Raw genomic sequence first — 22,250 nt, 5'->3', positions numbered from 1 at the left:
GAGCTTCCGATCGGCGCAATAAATATGGTGTCGGGCAAAAGTCTTCCGGACAAGATTATCAGGCGGCCGTTCAGGATCGGAACGTCCGATCTCGTTCGGTGCTTCCGATCTGCTTCACTTCGTTGCCTCCGATCTGCTTCCGAACAATATAATATTACATAGAAAATGATCGGAGCTTCCGAACCTGGATCGGAGCTTCCGAACCTGTTCTTCGTAGCTTCCGTTCCTCATTCCGACCAATATAAAAATCCCTGAAATAGATCGGAGCTTCCGAACCAAGATCGGAGCTTCCGATCTACCCTTAGCTTCCGAAGATGCTTCTGATCATGATCGGAGGTTCCGATCTCCAATCGGAGCTTCCGATCCCGTAGCAGTAAACTTCTTCGAAATTTGTTTCTGATCTTGAGTATGAATTTAGTATTAATTCATCTTGAAAATTTTAACTCTGTAATAAGCTCAATGTAAATATTAGTAACATTTTAACCTAGATTTTTTAATCATCAAAACATAGAGAAATAAGACTTGTTAATGCATTAAAAACATTAATCTCATAATTCGAGATTTATATGCGTTTAAGGCGTAACAAAAAATTGTTGGAAAGGGAAATCTGGATGTTGCTGGTCTACCCAAGCTTCGCAATGTGCTTCATGTTGAAGTATTAACCGCAAATCTAATAAGCATACGCCAAATTTGTGATGATAATTTGCATGTGCAATTTGATAAGAAATTATGCAAAGTTTTTGATGATTCAAATTTGTGTGTCATGACAGGTACAAGGTCATCGGATAACTGCTATCAACTCGGAGAAGAGATGGCTTGTAGGCACACAAAATTGAATGAGTTTGATCTATGGCATCAAAAATTGGGTCATACAAACTTCAAGACTTTAAAGAACTTAAGTAAGTTAGATGCTGTCAGAGGTATGCCTAACTTAAAATCTGGTATTCCATTTGTGTGTGAAGCGTGTCAGAAAGGGAAGCAGACTAGGGTGTCACACGAGGTATTGCCAACATCTGTGACAACACGCTGCCTTGAGCTTTTATATATGGACTTGATGGGTCCAAGGGATGTTGAAAGCTTTGGAGGTAAGAAATATTCTTTTGTTTGTGTGGATGACTTCTCACGATATACTTGGATAAATTTTCTGAGAGAAAAATCGGACACATTTGATGCCTTCAAGAAACTGTTCACTATGATTACGAATCTACATAATCTTAAGGTAATCCGTATTCGCACTGATCATGGTAAGGAGTTCGAAAACTCTTCTTTTGCTAGTCTATGTGATAAGAAAGGTATTTCTCATGAATTTTCTGCTCCTAAAACTCCACAACAAAATGGAATTGCTGAAAGGAAAAATAAGACTTTGCAAGAAATGGCAAGAGTGATATTGAGTTCGAAAAATATTTCAAAACGTTTTTGGGCTGAAGCCTTGAATATTGCATGTCATATTTCAAATAGAGTTTATTTGAGGAATGATACTACTATGACTTCCTAAAAATTTCTCATGGGAAAGAGGCCAAACCTTAAATATTTTCATGTTTTTGGATGTGTATGTCACGTTTTGAATGATAGGGATCATCTTGCTAAATTTGATGCAAAAAGTGATAAGTGTATGTTCTTGGGATATTCATCAAATAGCCGAGCCTATAGGATGTATAACTTGAGAACATAGACTATTTTTGAGTCAATTAATGTTGTTTTTGATGACTTTGCAGATCTAAAGAAGAAAACAGCTGAGGATGAAGTTAATGATCTGCTTGAAAATTCTGGAAATTTAGATGCTGTCAAAGGAGTGTTGCAAACACCTCTGACAACACCTCCTACAGAAAATCCAGAATCAAAAGTAGAAAAGCCTACTTATGAGAATATTGATGAGAACAGTGAGGTAAATGAAGCTAGAAAGAATGTTCCAAGCAGAATTCAGAAGAATCACCCAACCTCACAGGTCATTGGAGATGTGCATGGAGAATTGCAAACTCGAAGGAAAGAGAAAGTGGATTATCGAAAGATGGCAGGTTTATTGTGCATGAGTTCTACGTATTCTCAGGTTAGATTCTCTTGTTTCGTGTCAAACATTGAACCCAAAAAGGTTGAAGAGGCTTTAAGAGATGAATTTTGGGTCAATGCTATGCATGAAGAGTTAGAACAATTTGTTAGGAATGATATTTGGTACTTGGTACCGTGTCCTGCTCATGGTAATGTCATAGGAACTAAGTGGAATTTCAAAAAATAAAACTGATGAGTCGGGAAACATCATTAGGAATAAAGCTAGGTTGGTAGCTCAAGGGTATACACAGGTTAAAGGGGTGGATTTTGATGAAACCTTTGCTCTTGTAGCCCGCATTGAGTCAGTCCGACTTTTGCTTGCTATTTCATGTAACATGGGAATGAAGCTTTATCAAATGGATGTAAAAAATGCTTTTTGAATGAGATCCTAAATGAAGAAGTCTACGTGAAACAATCTAAAGGGTTTGAGGATCCAAATCATATTGATTATGTGTATAAGTTAAAAAAGGCATTGTATGGATTGAAGCAAGCACCACGTGCATGGTATGGGAGACTTACTGAGTACTTGCTCAATATTGGCTTCAAAAGAGGTAAAGCTGATAAGACTTTGTTTGTGCAAAAGTCTCAAGGTAATATCTTAATTTGCCAAATTTATGTGGATAATATAACTTTTTGTGCTTCAAATGATAAACTTGTTGATGATTTTATGAAGTACATGTCGTCTACATTTGAGATGAGCATGGTTGGTGAGTCAACATATTTCTTGGGCTTGCAAGTGAAACAAATGCATGATGGTATATTTTTGTGTCAAAGCAAGTATGCTAAAAATCTTGTAAAGAAGTTTCTGAATGACAACAGTAAACACATGCGCACACCTATGGGGTCTAATGAAAAACTGTCTAGGGAGGATGTTGGCGAAGGTGTTGACAACACCCTCTACAGAAGCATGATTGATAGTCTTTTATATTTAAGTGCTACTAGACCTGATATCATGTATAGTGTTTGTCTATGTGCTAGATACCAGTCTAACCCAAAAATTACTCACTTGAAGGCCGTAAAACATATACTGAAATATGTGGCTGGAACTTTGAATTTGGGTTTGTGGTACACTAAAGAAACCAATTCTAATTTGGTAGGGTTTAGTGATGCTGATTGGGCTGGAAATTTAGATGAGAGGAAGAGCACTTCGGGAGGATGTTTCTACTTGGAGAATAACTTAGTATCTTGGTATAGTAAGAAAAAAAATTGTGTCTCAGTGTCTACTGCCGAGTCTGAGTATGTTGCTATTGGTAGTTGTTGCTCACAACTCCTTTGGATGAATCAAATGCTAAATGATTATGGTGTTAAGAGTGATACTCCTATTGTGTACTGTGATAATTCTAGTGTCATTGATATATCCAAAAATCCAGTACAACACTCTCGAACCAAACACATTGACATTAGACTTCACTTCATTCGAGATTTGGTCGAGAAAAGCATGATCTTAATTGAGTTTGTTGGAACTAATAACCAATTAGCTGATATATTCACAAAAGCTTTGGATTTTGAGAGATTTTCCAGTCTAAGGAAGTCTCTCAGTATGTGTGCATTATAGACAAAACCGAAATGCTGTCAGGAGTGTTGCCAATACCCTGTGACAACACTTTTTCATGAATGTGCATTTTTAGGATTTTAGGCATACTGCATTCATGCATTTATTTTGTTTTGTGATGTGTTGGATACTTTGTAACCATTGACTAGTTTTCACTCAGGATTCTCATCAAAATATTTTACAGCTTAATGTGGATTAATCAAAGAAGAGTTCTGACTTTGTCACAAAGTAGTGGAGGGACGTTCGTGTATTCCATGATCTTGTCCCAAATGAAAAGTGACATTGCAAAATCAAAATAACAAAAGAACAAAAAAATGATTAAGCTTGAGTTGAATCAATAATCAAATTTGATTGATAATCAGAAGCAAATGGAAAAAGCTACCTAAAGGGGTCCATATGAAGATCGTTCCTTTAGTGTGCAGGCTACCACTTCTGTAAAAATAAAGAATTAAATATCAAAATTTTTCTGAATCCTGAAGTGCTACTGGGAGATGTTGCCAACATCGTGGATAACACCTCACTTGTCAACATTTATTTGTGCATAAAATTGCATTTTATTTTTATGTCACACTCTATTTTTAGACATAATTAGGGCATGCATATTTGTGAATATATTTGGTCGAAAGGTTACAAATTTTGATCAAATAAAAATTTTGATTTTTTTCCTATCCTCTGAATTTTTTGAATTTGAAAGTGATTGAATTTTGTTACAGTGGTGTTATATTCTGACGAGGAGTTAATTTTGGAAATATTTGGTGAAATATTTGGGCCTAAATTATCGGTGAAATTCAAGGGATTTATTGCCTATTTTAAATCGGATTTGTTATCGTTTTTGAAGAGTTACCATTGGGGATTTTGTTACCGTTGGGGCCTACTCAGAATCCGAGCTAGAATAGGAAAAGATTTTGCGCCTAATATATCTGTGTTCTTATCTGTTTAAGAAAATATTCTACTTCCTTGTTTCGTATCGCTCAAATGTATTCTTTGTTCTTCCAATTTTCAGATTGCTCAAAATTTATGTGTCCTTCATTCTTTCATAATCTAATGGCAGGAAAGAGTTTTGATTCACATGATATTCGCTCTGAGATGGGATATACGAAAGATGCTGCGGAAGGTATCACGGCACCTACATCACCATACCCTGTGGTTGAGCAAGCAATCATTCCTGTTGCCGAGGAACCTGTGCCTCTGGACTCCATCGCTCCAGGAGAGCCTGGCAATGCCATCGATGTAGAGAATTTACCAGACATGAGCATGGTGAATAAGGTGTTTTCCACAAAACCCTTAACTCGCCGATCCAAGAGACAAGCAGGATACAATCCTGATTATACAACATCCAAAAGATTTCGAGGGAAGGGTCAATCATCCAGACCTTCTCTTGTGGACACCGAATTTCCTTCTGGTGATGCAAGCTCCGATGAGGATTTCAAGCTGGTGCATCGAAAAAGGGGGAAAGCTAGTGCAATGGAACCATCTGTTCCAACTATCCCTGTTCCATTTGAATCACAAGAAAAATCATCAAAGACAGATTCATCGTCTGAGGATGAATCCACAGAGCCAGAGACTCAATCTGTTGCTACTGATGAAGAAAAAGATGCATCTGCATCCATTCCTACTGTTGAGAAACCATCATCTGCTGCTCCTCCTGCTCTTTCCGATTATGAGGAGATGTCGATAGCCCAGTTCATGGCAAAGATGAAGAAGTCAAAAGGAAAGAAAGTATATATGCCTTCTAATGAATCGGATGAAGAACCCGATGAAGAGATGCTTCAGGAATACGATGATAACCGCCCATAACCCTCTGATATTTCCAGCTCTGATTCAAGTGAAGGTTTAGATGCTGAGAAATAATTGGAAGAAAAGTCAATTTCCGATGACTCTGATGAAAAAGAAGAAGGTGCTGAGGAAGGTGTTGCCGACACCTTGGACAACACCTTGGGTGAAGAATATCGGGTAAATTCATCCTACTCATCTACTTTTTATTCCAAATTGCTGACTGCTGGGATAAGTATTCTGATCGTGAGTTCCTTGAGGAACGTAATATTGATGTGGAGAGTTATGGAGCTCAAAATTTGGTCAGATTCTTTGAGGTGAGAAATCTGCTGGCCACCGTCTCTACTGCTGGTCCGTATTGCAGGGAAATTATTCGAGAATTCTACTGTAATTTGACTGAATCTGTGAAGGATCAGCGATATTAAAGTATTGGAAGGTTTATGTGCGTGGACAGATTTTTGCCTTCAGTCCTGCGATGATAAATGGATTCCTCCATACTCTTACCTGTGATGATGCTGCACTACCTTCTATGGATGAGATGACCTCTGTCATTACAGGTGGTCAAGTCACTATTTTTCCCTCACACCCTAAGAAGTTGCAGGCTGCCAAACTCACCTCCTTCTACTCTGTTTTACACAAGACCGCTGTCAAGACATGGACTCCATCTGGGAATTCCACTGTTGTTACCAAGCATCAGGCTCCAATCTTGTACGCCATTGGCACAGGAAGCAATTTCAACTATGGTCGACTTGTGTTTGACACAGTCATGGCCTTTTCAGACTGTGCACAACCAACATTGAAGCTTCCTTATCCATCACTCATCTATTCTATGCTGCTATCTCAAGAGATTGAGAAGGATGATGATGAAGCACTTATTGCTCCAGGAGAGCTGCTAAAAATCGCACCTGCATTGCTCAAAGGAAATCGGAAGATAGACCTTCCTTAGTCTGAGTCAGCTGATGCCGCAGGTGTTGTGGCAGGTGCTGCCAACACCTCCTCTGCCACTGCTATTTTTGTACCCCCCCCTCTACTGCTCATGAAGTTGATCCTGCATTCATACAAGCTCAATTGGTGCATGCTGAGTAGAAGATTGCTCAAGCAAAGGCTGACCTAGCCTATTATGAAGGGTTAAAGGCTCACTATGAATCACTACTAAGCGGAGCTGGCCCTTCTGAACAAAAAGGGGGGAGAAGAAAGTGAAGCAGAAGAAGCTGAATCTGAGAGCAATCAATTTTAATCTTCGTTTTTAGTTTTTGTTGATTTTGCTAGTTTAATTTTTTTTGTTTATTTGTTTAGTATTGTTTTTGTTCTCTGATCTTAATCAAAACTGTCTTTTATGTGGTGTTAACTCTGATATGATTTCTTGATTGTGTTTCTCCTTGCTCTTATGGTTTTTGATTTAAGGTGTCATAGCTAGATGTTGCCAACATCTCGCGACAACACCTCTGGATATACTTAGGGGGATAATCTATTCAGGGGAAGTTTTGATTAAGGGGGAGTTTTAGTTGATATGTTTATGAGTTAAATATGTTTTGTCCAGAAAGGCAAAAAGGGGGAGATTGAAAGGAATATTTTATTCCTTAAAATCATCCTATTTTAAAAAAGATTTTATTAAATATCTTTTGCCTTTCTTGGATATGAAGTAATCTTTATTTGCGATATTGATAAGCTGATTAGTATATTTTATCATATCATATCTAATATTTATCTTTTTTTATTTGTGTAGATTTGATATGATCAAATAAAAGGAATCCTACGCCTACAAGGAAATATATTGAAGAAGAATTCTTGGTCTATTTATTTGAGATAGGCGTTCACAAGAAAAAGAGATTGAGAGAGAGAAAAACGTGAGAACCTAAGTACGTACATTGTGAAAAAGCTGAAGATCTCTCTGAAGATTAGTTAAAGCTGTGACAACTTAAAGTCGTGTAGAACACTTGAAGATTGGAGATCAAGAAGTGTGCTGCTCGTGTGATTTTGGCTTCAACATAGTTTTTCTCCTTACTGTGTTTTCATTATTCTATTTTATATAGAATGTTTTTAGGAGAACTTTTGCTATTTATTTTCTCACTTGTTTTGAGAAATTGAATTTTACAATAATCACTAGTTTTAGAGTTTGTAAAACTCTTTGAATTATTTTCTAGTGAAGTTTTGCCCTGAGGCGCTGCAAGAGTATTTTATACTCTTGCTTATTTATCTGAGTCTATTTATTTGGTTGTTTGTTTATTTTATTTACGTTTTAATTATATTCCGCTGCAAATTACTCAAGGTGTTATTGAAGGTGTTGTCAACACCTTGTGACAACACCTCAAACAGTTTATGTGCAACCCCCATTACACTCGTTCCTTTCTATTTCCACACCTACCTGTTTCTCTTCCAATATCCTGGAATTCACCCATTGATCTGCCGTTAATGGCAGCGGAATCAGGGGCGAACCGAACACCATCGCCTCTAATGTCGAACCCAATCCACAGTGACTCAAGAATCCGCCGACCGAAGCATGATCGAGTATCTTCAACTGCGGCAACCAACCTCTCCACACGACCCCTCGCCCTTCCATTCTCTCTTCGAACCCCCCCAGCAGTTTGATTCCGTCGACGGTGTTTTTAGGTTCTTTGTACGCCCAAATAAACGGGATTTCAGATAGTTCCATCCCGTGAGCCAGTTCGGTGAGCTGATGTTGAGTTATCGTGGCTTCACTTCCAAAAGCAATGTAAACAACAGATCCTTTGATTTGGGAGTCGAGCCATTTCTTGATCGAAACCCAGCTTTCAGAATCACCATCTTTCGTTTCCTCCACGCGTGGTGGTAGGAATCTGAGTGGGACCACTGGTTTTTGGTAAAGATCGGCCAATAGATTTAACCAATCAGTATCAAACTCGTTGCAGTGCCTTAGAATAACAGCGTCATCCAGGGAGATTCCGGTGCCGGCACGATAAGCATTTGAAAATCCCGAAGCATTCTTTTCGGCTACCCAAAGAATCACCTTCGCTTCGTAGTATCTGTAAGCCACTTTGGTGTTGAATCGAGCCCATTTCGGTGGAGACATGTAATCCTCCGCCTCTTTTGTGCCTTCCAGTTCATTGATCAAATCATCCCCTGTTCCAATGAATCCCCAGAACTAGGCCTCAAAAATACTGAAAAAGAAGCGTGAAATTCCGAGCTTGATCGCAATTTGGGGTACCCAAAACGCAGCGAAATCATATACAACAACATCCGCGGATGATTCGTGCAGAAAATTTTCCACATCTGCCTCCATCAGGTCATAGGCTATCTTGAGATAATCCACGTCTTCGAGTCTCACATCCATGGTTGACTCTGCATTTTCAGGGAGCCCCTGGACTTTTGGTAATGGGATTCTGACAAAGGTGAAGGAGGAAGCCAAGTTTGGGGGGATTTTGGGGAGGCGGTCGATGTTTCTTGGGGTGGAAATGAAGGAGATTTTGTGGCCCTTTCGTGCTATGGCTTTGGAGAGCTCTAAAAATGGTATCAAGTGACCGAATGCCAGCCATGGAACCATCGCTATATGTAGCTTTCTTTCATTTGGTAGAGTTTCTTCCGCCATTGTTGGGGATTTTGGAAGCTGCGATTGAGGTTATGGAACTGGATATTATCGAAACTTATGGATAGGCCATCTCCAACTACTAACCACTGCACTAACTTGGCATTTAACGACAATAAGTGACAAATTATTGGCATTTAACGCCAATAAATGACAAATTAGATAATATTGTTGTGAAAAAAGTAAAAATTTATAAAAACTCAAAATATTCTCAAACTCCACACTTTAAAATTTTTTCTTTTAAATTGTGATTTTTTACACAAATGGAGAGACCTATTTATAGATCTCAATTGGAGATTAGTCCAAAAATTAATTCATCATCATCTACATCATCACACACTAATTTTCAAAATAATACAACTCAATTTTCAACATTCAATTCTAATATAATATATTTTCAGCACTCCCCCTTGTGATGATGATCATCATACGATGATTATCTTTATTACATGTTTTATGCTGCCTCGTTAAAAACCTTACTAGAAAAAATCCAGTGGGATAAAAACCATAGTAAGAAAAAAAGAGTGCAGCCACGTAAACTCCCCCTCATGTTAACATTAGTGATTCTTCACATATTCCGTAGATTGCGCATCCCAATGTTATATATATGCTTTCTGAATATTGACGTAGGAAGTGCCTTTGTGAAGAGATCTTATGAGTTCTCACTTTATTGAATGTAACAAATATTAATATCTTTATTCTTCTCAAGCTCTTGAGTGTAGGCAAAGTATTTTGGGGGGATATGTTTGGTTCTATCACTTTTGATGTATCATTCTTTCATTTGAGCAATACATCCAGCATTATCTTCATACAGCGTCACAAGCTTCTTGTCTACTGATAATCCACAAGAAATTTGGATATGTTGTGTCATTGATTTTAGCCAAAAACATTCACGGCTTGCTTCATGTAGCGTAATAATCTCAGCGTGATTTGATGAAGTTGTTACGAGTGTTTGTTTCTGTGAACGCCAAGAAATTGCGGTGCCTCCACGAGTAAATACATATCCGGTTTGAGAACGTGCCTTATGTGGATCAGATAAATATCCAGCATCAGCATAACCAATGATAATTTGATTGGTGTCTTTTGAGTACAAAAGTCTCAAATCTATTGTTTCTCGTAGATAACGAAATATATGTTTAATTCCGTTCCAGTGCCTCTTTGTTGGATATGAACTGAATCTTGCCAATAAATTTACAGCAAAAGATATATCAGGTCTAGTGCAATTTGCAAGATACATAAGGGCACCAATTGCACTTAGATATGGTACTTCAGAACCAAGAATAACTTCATCACCTTCACGTGGACGAAATGGATCTTTTTCTATGTTTAATGATCTTACAACCATTGGAGTACTTAATGGATTTGATTTATCCATATTAAAACTTTTAAGGACATTTTCTGTATAATTTGCCTGGTGAACAAAAATTCCACATTCTTTTTATTCAATTTGCAAACCTAGATAATACTTGGTTTTTCCAAGATCCTTCATTTCGAATTCTTCTTTCAAGTACATCATAACTTCTTGAATTTCCTTATTCGTTCCAATGATGTTTAAATCATCAACATATGCAGCAATAATTACACATCCGGATGTTGTTTTCTTGATGAAAACACAAGGACATATTGGATTATTTACATATCCCTTTTTCATCAAGTGTTCACTTAGCCGATTATACCATATTTGGCCGGATTGCTTTAACCCATATAATGATCTTTGCAATTTTACAGAATAAAATTCTTTGGGTTTTGAATTTTGTGCTTCAGACATCTTAAATCCTTCAAGGATTTTCATGTATATATCACTATCAAGTGATCCGTATAAGTAAGCTGTAACAACATCCATAAGACACATTTTCAAATTTTCAGATACTGCCAAACTAATCAAATATCGAAACGTAATTGAATCCATAACAGGAGAATACATTTCTTCATAATCAATTCCAGGCCTTTGAGAAAAACCTTGTGCAACAAGTCTAGCTTTATATCTTACTATTTTATTTTTCTCATTTTGCTTTCGAATAAAAACCCATTTGTATCCAACAGGTTTTACACCTTCAGGTGTGAGGACTATAGGTCCAAAAACATTACGTTTATTTAGCGAATCCAATTCAACCTCGATGACATCTTTCCATTTGGCCCAATCATGACGAGTTTTACATTCACCAAAAGATTTTGGTTCATGATCCTCATTTTCATTTATGATGTCATATGCCACATTATAAGAAAATATATCATCAATATCTTCTATATCTTTTCGGTTCCATATTTTTCCAGTATTAATATAATTGATAGAGATTTCACGATTCTCTTCAGTTTGTGGTTCTGACAGAACATTTTCATCATCAGGTGTTTCTTCTGGAACACCATTTTCTATTTTATGATCATCGTGTTTCTCTATGCCTTTTCTTTTCCGAGGATTTTTATCCTTGGAACCGACTGGCCTTCCACGCTTCAGGCGTTTAATGACATCATGAGTGTCTTCAATCTGTTTCTTTGGAATTTCAATTCGAGCAGGGGCATTTATAGCAGGTATATATGATTTAGTTACCCCTTTTGTGTCTGCAAATACATCTGGCATTTGATTTTCTATTCTTTGCAAGTGCACAATTTGTTGTACATCTTTTTCACATTGTTTGGTTCTCGGATCCAAATGCAATAATGTTGGTACATACCATGTGATTTTTTTTTCGATGTGTTTCTTTTCTCCCCCTAACATTGGAAATATATTTTCATCAAAATGACAATCAGCAAAACGTGCTTTAAACACATCGCTCGTTTGAGGCTCAAGATATCGAATGATCGATGGACTATCATATCCGATATAGATACCGGCCTTTCTTTGAGGACCCATTTTTTATCTTTGAGGTGGTGCAATAGGCACATACACCATACATCCAAAAATTCTCAAGTGAGAAATATTTGGTTCTTTACCAAATGCAAGCTGCAATGGTGAGCATTTATGATAAGCACTTGGTCTGATGCGAATTAATGCAGCGGCATGTAATATTGCATGTCTCCATATAGAAACAGAGAGTTTTCTTTTCATAATCATTGGTCTAGCAATAAGTTGTAGACGTTTAATCAATGATTCAGCTAATCCATTTTGCGTATGAACATGAGCTACAGGATGTTCAACAGTGATTCCCATTGACATACAATAATCATTGAAAGTCTGGGATGTAAATTCTCCAGCATTATCAAGTCTTATTTTCTTGATTGTATAATCGGGAAATTGATTTCGTAATTTTATTATTTGAGCCATCAATCTTGCAAATGTCACATTCCGAGTTGACAATAAGCATACATGTGACCATCTGCTAGAGGCATCGATCAATACCATAAAGTATCGAAATGGTCCACATGGTGGATGAATTGGCCCACAAATATCACCCTGAATACGTTCAAGAAATACGGGTGATTCAGTTTGGATTTTAGCTGGTGATGGTCTTATAATAAGTTTTCCAAGTGAACATGCTTTACATTGAAACTTATTATTCTGAAAGATCTTCTAGTCTTTCAGTGGATGACCATGTGTATTTTCAATAATTCTTCGCATAATTGTTGAACCAGGATGTCCCAATCGATCATGCCAATTGGTTAATATTTATGAATTATCCATCACCATATTTGATTCAATTGGACTTATATGTGTATAATGCAATCCAGTAGGGAGCATTGATAGTTTCTCAACTACATATTTCTTTCCTGACTTATATGTGGTAAGACATATATTTCTGATTTTCATCAGTCATTGTCTTAGTATCATACCCATGAGAATATATATCATTAAAACTCAACAAATTTCTTTTCGATCGTGGTGAATATAAAGCATCATTTATCAAAAATTTTGTACCATTAGGTAACAAAATTGTGCTTTAAAAAAACCTTCAATCAAGTCTACAGGACCTGATATTGTATTCACCATTGTTTTTGTTGGTTTAAGTTCTAAGAAATATCTTTCATCTCGAAGAATAGTGTGCGTTGTACCACTATCTGGTATGCAAATTTCCATGAGATTATTTTTATGTTTGCTCGTAGTATTTTCCATATCAAACTTCACAAACATGCAATAAAGAAAAAATAAGTACAATACAAATGCAAAATGGAACATGCTTTATAATACAAGAATGCATAAAAAAAATATAAATTTGTTACAATCTAGTCTCACCAATCTTTTAATCAATGTCTTCGAAATTATTCATAAATTCTGCAGCATTGAAACTAGTTGAACCAATTAAATGGTCACTATTTTCAACAAAATTGGTCTCTTTTCCTTTCCCCTTTATCGATTCTTTATAGAGCTTACAAAGGTGCTCAGGGGCTCGACAAGTACGTGAACAATGTCCCGGAGTGCCACATCTATAACAAACACTCTCGGTTCTTTTTTAGTGATTTTCATTTTCACTCATGTTTTCATGCTGCCTTTTTGGTGGGTGGTACGTGACGCTCTTTTGAGATGAATTACTGAAATAACTATCTCGATTATTTTCATATCCACGATCGCGGTCATTTCTACGTTCACGTCCACGCCCACGTCATCGACCTCGTCCACGACCAAAATCTTGTCTATGCCTTTGATTTTGGTTTTTATTTTTAATTACGACATTTACTTTAGGAAATGCCGTTGATCCAGTGGGTCGGGATTGATGATTTCTCATTAACAATTCGTTGTTCTTTTCCGCCACAAGAAGACATGCGATGAGTTCAGAATATCTCGAAAATCCACGCACTCTATACTGTTGTTGTTGAGTTATATTTGATGCATGGAAGGTGGAAAATGTCTTCTCAAGCATTTCCATCTCAGTAATCATATGCCCACAAAATTTCAATTGCGAGACTATTCGATACATCGCTGAGTTATAATCACTGACTTTTTTAAAGTCTTGGAATCTTAATGTATTTCATTCATCTCTGGCGGTCGGAAGTATAACTTCCCTTATATGCTCAAATCTTTCTTTCAACCCTTTTCATAAAATCATTGGGTCTTTTTTTGTGAGATACTCACATTTCAACTCTTCATCAAGATGTCGGCATAAGAAAATCATAGCTTTTGCTTTATCTTGTGAGGTTGATATATTATTTTCTTTGATGGTTTCACTTAGACCCAATGACTCAAGATGCATCTCAACATCAAGAGTCTATGGCATATAATTTTTTTCAGTGATATCGAGTGCAACGAATTCAAGCTTTGCCAAGTTTGACATGGTGGTACTAGAAAAATAACAATGCATTTTATTAGTTAATTTCCATTAATATGACAATAAAAAATAATGGAAGAACGAAGATTACAAGTGCATGTACAAATAGAGAAAAAATATGTGGTGGAAAATCGCTGGTGAGTACAAGACTCGTGAGCATGATGATCATAATCGTTATGAAAAATAGCCTTATAAATGTCATCATCTTCATCTTCGAAAAATCGAGGAGAAATTATTTTGAGAGAAAGAATGAATTTTGGTGTGATTGAAAATGAGTTTGAGTGAACATATTTATAGGCAACAAACTAGCCGTTTTGTTATCGTTTGTGACCGTTGGGGATAAAAAAAAAATCGAGTATGTGATGAATAAAAATTCGTGATAATCATGTGATGCATATAATGATAATCATAATTAAATAATTATGTATCACATTATTATAAGATCGGTGTCGTAGACAGCATTTTATATAATATTATGAAATTATACCAATATAGTTAGTATAAAGTCAGGTATAGTATATCATATCACATTATTATAAGATCGGTGTCATAGACAACCTTTTATATAATAACATGAAATTATACAAATATGATTATATTGTTTAATAACCTTAGAGGCTTATATATTTGTCGTATCTCTTACCGGAAGTGTGGGATGTCGTCTTAACATCCTCCCAGGATTTATAACAAGTTTTTGAAAAAAAAAAACTTATCTTTTTTTTCATAACATGATATTATATATTAAATATATACAAAATAAATAAATAAACAATAAAATAAATATTCATATTCTTGTTACCTTTTTCTTGTGTTTGTGAGCTTTGGAAATTTTACAAAACCTTCGAGCGATCGTGCTGATAACGTGTTGTGAAAAAAGTAAAGATTTATAAAAACTCAAAAATTCAAAATATTCTCAAACTCCATACTTTAAAATTTCTTCTCTCAAATTGTGATTTTCTACACAAATGAAGAGACTTATTTATAGATCTCAATTGGAGATTAGTCCAAAAATTAATTCATCATCATCTACATCATCACACACTAATTTTCAAAATAATACAACTCAATTTTCAACATTCAATTCTAATATAATATAATATATTTTCAACAAATATATCTCCCACTTATTACTTTATTTTTGAACTGAGGGTGTACTTTGGAGTTTGGACTTTGCAGAGATTTATTAATTTTTTTTAAATGATAAATTTTTGTGGATGCGATATAGATTTCTATAGATTTTTATACAATCTCATAAACTTTTAAAAAATTTCACAGAAATTTTTGTGAAGTCGATGTAGATTTACAAAAATTGATAAGTAGTATTAAGAAATTATTATAATTCTATTATTCCAATTAGCATATTACTAATGAAAATGAAATAAAAATTAAGTGGACCAACATACATACGCCTTCTTTAATTTTTTTTATAAAACTGAACAAACGCATGCTAAACATAATTAATATAATTTTTTTAATAGAAAAATAAATATATTAAAACTTTTTTGGATAAATTATAAAAATAAATAATTTTTTTAAAGAAAATATGGTTGACCGGTTCAACATCAACTAACAATAATATCTACTAAAAAAAGAGTAGCACTCCTGTGAGACGGTCTCATCCGTGAGACGGGTCAATTCTACCCATATTTATAATAATAAGTAATATTTTTGGCATAAATTGTAATATTTTTTAATGGATAACCTATACAAGAGATCCGTCTCATAAAAATTCCCTTTGAGACCGTCTCATAGGAATTTTTGCCCTAAAAAATATATCTACTAAAAGTAAAATAAAAAATAAATGTACATACACACATACGTCTTCCTTTATTTTTTCAAAAACAAAACAACATAAATTTAATTATAAGTAATGGATTTTTTAAGAAAAATAAAAAAATGTCACAAATATTTTTTTAAATATAAATTACGTAATATTTTAAAAATAAATTTTTTAAAATGGTTAACTGATTTACCGTCATTTAGAAATTACAAAAACCCAAACAAGATGGTCTCATGATAAGTTTTGTGACATGATCATTCTCACTCGAACTTATCAATAAAAAATATTATTTTTTAATATTAAAAATATTTATTAATTAGGTATGAACCAAATCGATCTGTCATTAAAATCTACGAGATTATTTCGCAAAAATTCTTACTATTTCAAAATTATTTGCAAAGTGAAACAGACATATTTGATATATGACAAAGGACGCTGCAAATTATTGGCGAAGTCCGCTACCTGCAGAACTTATTCTATCACTTTATTATTTTTAATTTTTTAAAAAAATTTTAAATTATCAATTAAAAAACCCCGCTTGATGAAATGTACAAAATAACTTTTTTTTATGACGTGAGAACTCGTAGTCGTTATCTTTCGATGTACATTGAGAAAATTCCAAAGTAACGCAATAACCTACAAACTACGCTAGCCAGGTAAATTGTACTATACAAGCCCTGTACGACAGACTAGTTCAAAAAAGTGTTGGTTGGGATAATCGAACTTCTGATCCTTAATCAAACGCTCACTTACTCCACAAGCTTAAACACCCGAACACAAAACAGCTTTGTTTGGTAGTCAAGTAGGTGGGGTGATTTTTATACTTCTTTCTCTTCAATTATATATATATATTTAGATATATATAATTAGGGATGTAAACGAGCCGAGCCGAGCCGAACAGTATTAGGCTCGGGCTCGGCTCGTTTGGTATCCGAGCCCGAACCGAGCTTTTATCATAAATCTCGGCTCGGCTCGTTTACTACATATGTCGGCTCGGGCTCGGCTCATTTATCGTATTAAACGAGTCTGACTTGATTTTGGCTCGTTAAACGAGCTGGTTTTCTAGCTCGTTAGCTTGTTTAGCAAGTTCGTATTCTGACTCGTTAAGTGGTTTCGAGCTCGTTTTCGAACTCGTGAAGCCTAAATACAATACAATACAACACATCTCTATAAATTAATTATAAACTAAAATTAAATTTTTCTTAAATAAAATAAAAATGAAAAACATAATTTTTTAAAAAAAACGTCTCCAAAAAGTGAATTTTTGGTGTTAAAGAAAAAAGTTTTATAACTTTCATTTGAACACCAACCGAGATTCCAAACCGATTTATCCCAAAATTCAAATAAACACATTGTCATTAATGTTAATCACATTTTCAAGTTCCTAACTTAACTCGCCCATAATTTTGAAAAACAATAAGATCTTCGCGAACTTAAATATATGATATAGTTTTGACATGTTTCAGCAGAAAAATCATATATAATCTATATGTTCATCAAATTAAGTTATTTCAACGCCAAATGGAAGACAAGACAAAACACAACAAGTTTGTTTGTAGTGCACACTAAAATTCTGCATGAATCAAACTCATTCAACTCGATTAATAAACTACATGTAGACTGAACCTACTATTAAAGCATAAATCTGAAGCTAACACACTAAACGAGCCACCTAAACGAGCCGAGCTCGAGCTTCCTAGCTTATTAACGAACATGTTCGCAAGCTAACGAGTCAAACATTCTTAAGCTCAAGCTCGACTCGTGAATATTGTCGAGCTCAAAATTAAGCTCTGGCTCAGCTCGATAAGCTTAACGAACGAACTCAAACGAGCTTTTTCACGAGCCGAACTCCGAATAGCCCGCAAACAGTTTGGCTCATTTTCATCCCTATATATAATATTCTCTCCAATAATTTCTTTCGTGTTTTACTCTATTATCTTCTCATCTTAATTTCTCCATCAATAAATTTGTAGGACACCAGCACTCATTTGCCCATATGATTATATGAATGCTTAATTTCACTCAATACCATTACAAGAATTTTATGATCATCTTCATACTTTTCTAACATATCAAATTTATTTTACACCAAGAAGCGGATAGATGATCGATGCATAAACATGTGTTCGTGTCAACGTTGTGGAACTATTTAATACATTATAAGATCCAAAAAGACTATTTATTAAGTAAAATTATGGTTTAATATATGCTCAAGATAATCAATAAAATCATCCACATACCTATCATGCAGTTGCAGTCTTGTATTTTCGAATGCCACGCCTGCTTCCTTGGCTTTGTCTCATAATATCTTCCCACCATCTTGTTCAACTGGTCAGTTCAGTTCACCTTGGTTTAGTTTACCTCAAATTAGCTTACTTCATTCAGTCTACCCCAGTTCAGTCTACGTCGGTTTAGTTTACTAAATTTCAGCTTACCCCATTTAGGCCAACTGAAATTTCGGGTTCTCACATAACAGACAATGATCAGGTTCATATACAACAAATTATCCGTGATTTGGACACTCAATTCTCTCTCAATGATCTTTGTGAGCTGTCTTTTTTCTTAGGTATGTAGGTAAAGAGGTTTTCTGATTCTTCATTATTTCTCTCCTAGTCTAAATATGCTCAGAAGTTGCTTCAGAAAACAAAGATGCATCAAGCATCATCAAGCACACTCGTTGCCGGCCAACACCTATGTCTACGGGTGTCGAAATTTCATCCAAAGATGGAGATCCTTTAGAAGAAGTGATCACCTTATATAGAAGCACTGTTGGCACATTACAATATTTGTCCATCACTTGCAGCTTAAATCGAGTTTGCTAATTTATGCACACTCCCCTTATTTCACACTGGAAAGCTGTGAAGAGAATTCTTCTCTATATCAAAGGCACCTTGAACTTTGGCTTTCATTTACAGTGTCATGTTGTCTTTCTCTTTCTGGTTATTGTGATGCAGATTGGCGAGATGATCCTCAAGATCGGCACTAAACCTCTGGTTTCTGTTGGTTTCTTGGTACTTTGCCAATATCATAGAGCTCAAAGAAACAGACCGTATTTTATTGCTCAAGTACTGAAGCCGAATATCGAAGTTTGGCCAATGCCGCCTCAGACTTGTTGTGGATTCAGTCCTTATGGAAAGAACTTCACATATAACAACTATAATTTCATGTTCTCTGATGCGATAACATGAGCATTATTGCTCTAAGTGCGAACCCGGTTCATCATTTTAGAAGCAAACACCTTGAGTTGGATCTTCATTTTGTTAGAGAGAAGGTCTTGGAAAAATGTACAGCTCTGTGTTCAATATGGTTTGCCTTTATCAACATGGTTTGCCTCTATCAACTTTTTATGTTCAACAAGCATTATACCCCTAGCCTAGCAGTCTTGGTGCCCCCATACTTAAACAATTGTTCATTCTCTCTACATGTTATCAATCACATTCAGATCAATATTGTTAGAACCTAATGGGGGGGATTTAGGTTCTATTGGCAACTTTAACAATTTAAAGCGATTATGCAAGTACGCAAGTGGAAGACTTAAGCAATCAAATAATAAGTGCGGTAAATAAATGCGTAATGTAAATAAAGCAGTAAAAGGGATAAGAAATGTTTATGGAAGTTCGACGATAAATCGTCTACGTCTCCCCTTCTTGGTTAAGTCGATTAACCAAGGATCCACTAGCACTTCGAACGTCTTGGCCTTGATGGCTCCAAGGATAGCCTTACAACTTGACACGATCACCGCGCCGATACAACTCAACACTCTTGGCCTTAAGGGCTCCAAGGATAGCCTCAACACTCGTAAAATACACTTGGCTTCACACACAAGTGTTTACAAAACCGAGCAACCAACTCACAAACTAAAAACCCTCGATATTACAACCCCGAATACAACTCGATATGTGAATATATTTTGAACACTCAAAAGGGGCTACAAATTGCTCAACAAATGGCTTGAATAATGCTTGAGAGGATTGAGAGACTTGAAGATGTTGGGATCGATTGAATGGCCTCGGAATGCCTCCTTTTATAGCTGAAATTTTGGCATCGATCGGAACTTCCGATCCCTGCATCGAAGCTTCCGAAATTTGAATTCTGAGACACGCAGGTGTACTGGATCGGAACGTCCGATCCACTTCGGAGCTTCCGATCGGCGCAATAAATGTGGTGTCGGGCAAAAGTCTTCCAGACAAGATTATCAGGCGGCCGTTCAGGATCGGAACGTTCGATCACGTTCGGTGCTTCCGATCTGCTTCACTTCGTTGCCTCCGATCTGCTTCCGAACAATATAAAAATCCCTTAGAAAATGATCGGACCTTCCGAACCATGATCGGAGCTTCCGATCCACCCTTAGCTTCCGAAGATGCTTCTGATCATGATCGGAGGTTCCGATCTCCAATCGGAGCTTCCGATCCCGTAGCAGTAAACTTCTTCGAATTTTGTTTCTGATCTTGAGTATGAATTTAGTCTTAATTCATCTTGAAAATTTTAACTCTGTAATAAGCTCAATGTAAATATTAGTAAAATTTTAACCTAGTTTTGTTAATCATCAAAACATAGAGTAATAAGACTTGTTAATGCATTAAAAACATTAATCTCATAATTCCAGATTTATATGCGTTTAAGGCGTAACAATCTCCCCCTTTTTGATGATCACAAAACTTGGTTAAAAACAGGAGATAAAATATACGATAATCATAAACAATTTTTATAAGCAACAGATTTTAACGGATAAACAAATTTTATCAGATAAACAAATTTTATCCCAATTAATATTTTAACCATTAATTCTCCCCCTTTGTGATAAACAAAAAGTAATGAAACATAGAATTAAAAAAGTACTCAACAATTTCATTTACAATAATAAATTTTTAATACAACGCAAGAAAGAAAAAATACAAATAAAAATAAAATAAAAATCTAAGAGTCATCATCATGCTGCGGAGGAGGGTAGCGAGCGGCGAAGTCATCAAATCGAGTCTCCAGAGAGGCAACTCTAGCAGTCAACTCGGTAAAATGAGTGTGCATACTCGTCTCAATGCGATGAAGAGTCTCGAAGAGTCGGTCGCTAGGAAATTGGTTTATTGGTGTAGGAGGAACCTCAGGAGCCTGAAAAGGAAGATCACCAATGGTAGACGCAAAGACCTCAAAACTGGAAGAGGATGGAATATCAGTGTTGGGCGGACCAGTCGGAAAGCCTTTGGTTTGGATAGAGTGAGGAAGAGAGGAAAAGTCTCGATGAAAATCAGAAATAGGAGAAAATCTAGAAAAAGCTCGACTAGGATCATCAACCCATCGAGAATACACAGGATTCCAAGATAAATCCATCCTGATAATAGACTGATGGTTGATGATATGACTCGACTGGATTTCAAGAGAAGGGATCCCCTCAAAATCAATATCATAGTCTGCATAACAAGGCGCGAAAGGTTAAAAGGTCGAGAGGAGATGATATGAAAAAGAATATACAAATCCAGATATTTGCAAGTGGAGAGGTCTCCACTGCGGGGAACTATGGATGTGGTGATGAGTTTTTGAATGATTTGGAAATCAGGACAAAGACTCTTGAGATGGATTCGATCATCAGCAGCAGTGGCTTGACGACCGAGAAAAGTAGAAAGAAAGAGATCACGATCAAAGTTTGGATCATTTTGTGGCCAAGTTTGGGAAAAGTATTCACCGGGTCCATTCCTGGGAAGATCAAACCAGGAGGACAGATCAGCAGAAGAAAAAATGATATGCCTACCTTGAACGATGGTGGCAATGGTGATATCACCATGCCCTAATTCGAGTTCAAGGTTTGCATAGAACTCGTGAATCAGTGGAGGAAAGATTCGGTCGGGGACAGATGGCTGGAAAAAGGATTCCCAATGTTGAGCATTGATTAAGTTCAACAGTAGGAGATGGGATTGGGCCAAGTAGGTAGTATCTAAGTAACGACCCGGATGAATCTGACGATGTAAATAATCATCAGGAATGGGCCTAGAAACAGCTGGTTGGGTAGGATCACGGACAATAATAGGGCAACTAGAACTCGCCTAATCGCGACGGCGTTTGACAGGCATTTTTATAGATTGGAATCGAATGAAATAGAGATAAGAGAAGAAATTTAGGTGCAAGAAATCGGAATGAGCGATCTGATATTTATAGGCGATGGAACGATCGGAAGCTCCGATCTGGATCGGTCGTTCCGATCATGCGGTCCACTGAGTTAAGGCCACGTGTCGATCGGAAGCTCCGAACAGGCTTCGGACGTTCCGATCCTGAGGCGGTAATTAAAGATAAGGTGGTGAAAAGTAATTTGAAAAGTCGGATCAGATGGGGATCGGACGTTCCGATCGT

General features: G+C 36.2%; 1 pseudogene; it reads right to left on the bottom strand.

Annotated features, from left to right (window-relative positions):
* Positions 1-7,688: 7,688 nt before the first annotated feature.
* On the bottom strand, positions 7,689-8,936 carry LOC140888235 (UDP-glycosyltransferase 91C1-like; annotated as a pseudogene).
* Positions 8,937-22,250: the final 13,314 nt, after the last annotated feature.

Source organism: Henckelia pumila, chromosome 3, assembly GCF_033568475.1.
Source record: "Henckelia pumila isolate YLH828 chromosome 3, ASM3356847v2, whole genome shotgun sequence".
Lineage (NCBI taxonomy): Eukaryota > Viridiplantae > Streptophyta > Magnoliopsida > Lamiales > Gesneriaceae > Henckelia > Henckelia pumila.
This window is presented reverse-complemented; position numbering and strand designations above follow the sequence as displayed.